The sequence below is a fragment of the Pipra filicauda genome, unplaced genomic scaffold, assembly GCF_003945595.2.
Source record: "Pipra filicauda isolate LSUMZ 115617 unplaced genomic scaffold, ASM394559v2 scaffold50_size3627746_pilon, whole genome shotgun sequence".
NCBI lineage: Eukaryota > Metazoa > Chordata > Aves > Passeriformes > Pipridae > Pipra > Pipra filicauda.
In genome coordinates, this window is record NW_024104654.1 from 832,106 (window position 1) to 837,408 (window position 5,303).

The 5,303-nt window shown below is 42.0% G+C and overlaps 1 long non-coding RNA gene across 1 annotated transcript; it reads right to left on the reverse strand.

Annotated features, from left to right (window-relative positions):
* Positions 1-397: 397 nt before the first annotated feature.
* On the reverse strand, positions 398-2,032 carry LOC113992045. Its single transcript, XR_005565676.1, has 3 exons — positions 1,961-2,032; positions 1,453-1,527; positions 398-592 (listed from the first exon to the last, which is right to left on the reverse strand). It is a non-coding gene; the product is annotated as an uncharacterized LOC113992045 (long non-coding RNA).
* Between the last annotated feature and the right edge of the window lie 3,271 nt (positions 2,033-5,303).

Consider the following 5,303-nt stretch of genomic DNA (forward strand, 5'->3'; position numbering starts at 1 on the left):
TCACTCCCCCTAAAAAAAATCTAAACTGTAACTTTTCTGAGCAAGGTGCCAGGAAGAGGGAGGAGGTAACTTTGGGTCTGATTTTCATTTGATTTGCCTTTATACAATCAGTTAAACCATACACTACACTAGTATTTAATACTCACTTGACATTGGAGTCAGTGATTGTGCAAGGTATAGGAGAGGAGGAGATCTGCTATAAACTGTTTGACACTGACCTATTCCCCTGGCTGAAGTAAAATTAACAAATATACTGTTCTTTGACAAAAAAACAGGCTTAGGAAGTTCCTACCCCTTCCCACCTATGTGGTGCAACTCATTTTTATCAGTTGTGGCACAGTGTCTGTGGGACCACACTGTGAACTGGAACCATGAAAAGACAGGGATTGGGAAAAAGTTTGCCTTGGAAAAAGTTGTTTCCATTTTTAATCCAGAGCATTTCCATTGTGGGTTTGATGCACACCCACAGGCCCTACAGCAGTACAATGGAACACGTGGCCAGCATGCACAGTGCTTCCTGCAGGTACCAACCACCCTGATCCCATCACAGCCTCAGGCAACTGCCCACTCTCCTATGCCAGGTTGGCCAGATCTGAAACAAAGGAGGAAAGCCAAAATTATATGGAATTAGATAATTTTTAAATTCTAATGAAGTTTGCAGTCAATCCAGTGAATTATTCAGCTTCTCCTATGTCAGTAATTTACCATAAGAAACAAATCAGAGAAGCCTGAGCAGCAGAGCTCTGTCAGCTGCAGGGCAGAAGGAATGGCCACCCCAGGTCTCAGGAAGCACTGAAGGGTGTCATCACAAGGGGTTTGAGCTGATGAAACCAGATAGTCATGGAGACAGAGATGGTTTGGTGCATTGTCCTGGTCTTCCCCATCTGATGCCAGCATAAGAGCAGGGGCATGAGAGCACCTCTGAGCACAGCCTCAAGCAGTGCCAGGCCACCAGTACATGGCAGGAGAAGAGGCAACATGCTGTAGCCAGGCAGTGTCATGCTCCTCAGCTTGTGCCCTCTTCCCTCTATTATGGGTTGCACTTCTACCTGAGAGGGCATGAAGGCACCCAACTACAGTTGCCATGCTGACTGCTCATGGAATAGAGGAGAAGGAGGAAAGGCTCTGTTCCAGTGCAAGCAATTTGCCCCTTCCCAACACGACCATCTCATGCCAGGTAGCAGAGAGAAGCATACATCCTCTGACTTTCAGACTTCAAATAACATCATCCATCAGCATTTCACACCTTTAAGGAATTTTTGTCTGAGTTTTAGTTCACAATTTATTTAAAAGAAATAAATGTATTTTCTCTCTAGAAAGGTGTGACAGTTAATCGAGCTGCACATTGTAACAGCTGAGGCAATTTCAGGAAAATTGATAAAGGACCTGAAAGCCACCATCATTTTGTATCCCATACCATGTCCACTGTGAAGCCCGCAGATCAGCCCTCACCTTCCTCAAGCACTGGCAGTCTCTTTTTTCACTGCATCATATTCAGTCGATCTCATCTTGCCAAACTTGTGTTCCCTGTGGGGTGGCAACACAGATCATGAAAACACTTTCACTTCTCAGAGAATTAAGCTAACTTTTCTAGCAGTGATCTCCACACATGAAACAAGGAAAAAAACTCCACCAAAGACCAGACACCAGGCTGAATTAGAGCTTTCCCACTCACCAGTGATGGCTGTACCTTGGCTGGCTCTGCAACACAGGGTTGCTCACCTCTGGTTGCCTCACCACTTCAACATTGCACATCACACAGCAGGGGATGTATTTGAACTATTTCAAAACCAGAACCACTGAGTTATGAAACTGAGACAAGAAAATAATTTAATAGCCTGCCTGATTTTTCTGGTGAATGCAAACACTTAAGTAACCGTGTTCTGGGGTGTATCAGGATATTGCCAGACAGTCAAAGGAGGTGATTGTCTTTCTCCACTGTGTGCTGGTGCAGCCTCACCTCAAGTGCTGTGTGCAGTTTTGGGTGCCACAATATAAAAAAGGCATTAAGCTCTCAGAGAGCATTCAAACGAGGGCCACAAGGATGGTGAAGGGTCTGGAGGGGAAGCTGTATGAGGAGCAGCTGACGTCACTTGGTCTGTTCAGCCTGAAGAAGAGAAGACTGAGGGGAGACCTCATAATGGTCTGCAGCTTCCTCATGAGGGGAAGTGGAGGGGCAGGCACTGATCTCTTTTCTCTGGTGACCAGCAACAGAACCCAAGGGAATGGCATGAAGCTGGGTAAGGGAAGGTTTAGGTTTATATAAGGAAAAGGTTCTTCATGCAGAGAGCAGTTGGGCATTGGAACAGGCTTCCCAGGGAAGTGGTCACAGCACCAAGAGTGACAGAGATTAAGAAGTGTTTAGGAAATGTTCTCAGGCACATGGTGTGACTCTTGGGGTTGTCCTGTGCAGAGCCAGGGATTGGACTTGATGATCCTTGTGGGTCCCTTCCAACTCAGGATACTCTATGTTTCTATGACCCCCACAGTTTGTAGGTGTGGTGTAACATGAAACAGGTGAAGTTACAACTACATCGTACTGTTGGTCCAGGTGCAATTTCCTATGAGCTGACTTGCATGGCATATATAGTGTGGTCTGAGCCCAAGCAGCTCTCCAGGCTTCCCTGAACTTCCCACAGGGGCAATAAAGAGGCAAAAAACTCAAACCCCTTGTCTCCGTGAACTCAAGCCTCATCTCAATCCTAGCCACCAAAGCCAATATAGATGTAGCACTAGACACCACTCAGTTATGATTTCCCTCAAGCACAGATCTCTACTGAGCCATCACTAAAAATATTCTAGATTTTCACATCAGTTTGTGCAGAGCCACAGGGCCTCTTCTGGTTTGTGGATTTGTGGCATGGGATGACAGTACTATGGCTCATTCTTGCAAGGTGCTTCAGATCCTAAATTCCCACCAAATTCAGAGCATGCTGAATGGCTTCTGTTGCTGGCAGGATGCAGCCTTTAATGCAAGTCTTGTCAATCATGTGGTCTGAAGCTAAATAAAGGCTAAATGAAATTAAAAAGTGCTGAAAACCATTGTTTAACTGACGTCTGTAATCCAGTCTAATAAAATATCCAGTACACTTTCTCTTGGAAATATTATGCATGTTACATATATGCATCATGCAATGTATGTATACAATTCATATCCTACATTTATTATATGTTTGTTTCTTCATGTACATACACACATCCGAAAATTCCAGAAGTTAGAAAAAAATTTTCTGCTTCACAGTACTGTGAATGTCCCGAAGATCGCAGCAACAACAGAAAGGTAAATATAGAATGTGCCTAAATAAACACAAACATCAGTAGAACAAGTTCCAGCAAACTCAGCATCTTTGTAAGTGCCTTCAAAATGGAACTAAATACATGAGAAAAATAAACTGCTTCCCCTAAATGTCATCACATCATGATGCATAGTGCTGCACAAGTCATGGAAGACAAAATCTAAACAAATATTCTAAACTTTGTAAGACATTTTAAGAATACCTACACAAAAAAAAAAGACATTGAACAACTGTAGACTCTTCATTGGCCACCTATGAATTGGCTGTATCTGCTACCCAGATAGTATACAATTTCTCCTTGAAAATACTACTTTCCTTCTTGATGCATGCTGTTTCAGGCTTAGTTTCCTTTTGAGAGTGTTATATTTTGTTCTTTGAAAAAAAAGCTTGGTGTCTTGAACCCTCCATAGGTGCTTCAGCAAGATTCTTCTTGTGCCATAACATGAAAGCTTAGAATATGTGGCCAGGAACTTGCAATAATTTGAAGAAGACTTGTGGGATTTAGACAGAGAATACCTGGCATTATCACTAACTAATGGTAAGATGATTTGGAAGCCCTGTTTCTGTGGCTAAGGGGATCTAAGGGAATTCCTAACTACACAGATTTGCAGTTTCCAGCACCAATGAAAGAGATATTTCTGAGTGGAAATTATTCCATACTTGTAATGTGCTATTTTCTGGTGCTGTCCTCTGAGGCATCTGGTACTAGATCACAGCATGGAACTGCACTACGTTGACCTTGGTTTCTGTCCAACCTGTCAGCTCTTAGGTTCTGGCAGCTCTTTGTTCCCCTCCTAGCCCTGTGTAACTGCTGCTTTCAGCTGTATTGTGTGGCAGAGAGTATTTCTTTCTGAAAAATTGGCCAGCTCTTCTCTCTGAATCTGTTGCAATGTCAGCATCCCTTCCAGTAGGATAAGGAAATTATATGAATGTAACAGCTAGTGATGCCTCAAGATCAAGTGCTACAAAATATATATTTCTAGAAATATATTACTTTCAAGTGCAGAACATTTAGGCACATCTTAATTGTTTTCCCTTAGGTGAAATGCATGGTTCTGAGACTAGGATTCTTTTTTTCCTAATTGATGCTCTCTCACATGTCTTGTATGGTCTTGTGCTGCTGCCAGTCATGAAAGCAATCATTGGCAAAACTGCACAGACTGTTTAGTTTTATTTCCTTTTGTTGCTGAGACACAGCTTGATGTATATTTGGTTTGTTATGTGCTTTAGGTTTGCTAGTAAAGCTGGTTTAGTTAAGGTTCTCTGTTTCAGTTTGCTTCTTAACTTTTTGCCTTTCAATTTTTAATATCATGCCAAGCTGATTTACTGTAAAGACATGAACAAACAGGTGTGCACATTCTGATAAAGAACAGACATTTATCCTATGGTAACAGCTATTCCTCAGATGTTTTGTCCACATGAATGCAAGACCAGAATGTTTTTAGGAGGATGCCCACCCCTGAACACTGGTTGCGTATCTAGAGGTCAGGTCGATGAGAGGCTGCCTAAACATGTGTCTTTTATTCTTGGCCAAAGCCACTTTTCAACTTAGACCTCCTCATGAGGGCATCTTCTACTACACTGTTTGGATGGATTTTTACCTGGCACTAAATTGGAAAACTGCTGGTTATATCAATGGTTATAGTGGTTATATATGTATGGTATATATGGTAATATTTTTAATAGATTAATATATATTAATCAAACTTTGTTTCATAGATAGTAGTGTATTAACTTCTTAATATACATATAAGTTCATGTTCCGTCCATTTATAGAAAAGCACGAGCTATGGTGCATAGCATCTCTCTTCAGCTCTCTCTAGGATGTGCTTTTTCTGTTGACCTAGGTTGAGCCTGACTAGATATCTCAGGTAAGTCTTTTAAGTTAGATAACATGAAACTGGGGGTTTATCTGTGTAGATAGTATATAAGGGTGCCCTGCCTTCAGATCTAACTCTCTTCAGCACTTTTTATCAGAGACACCCACTAAAAAGGTAGTGTCCATGG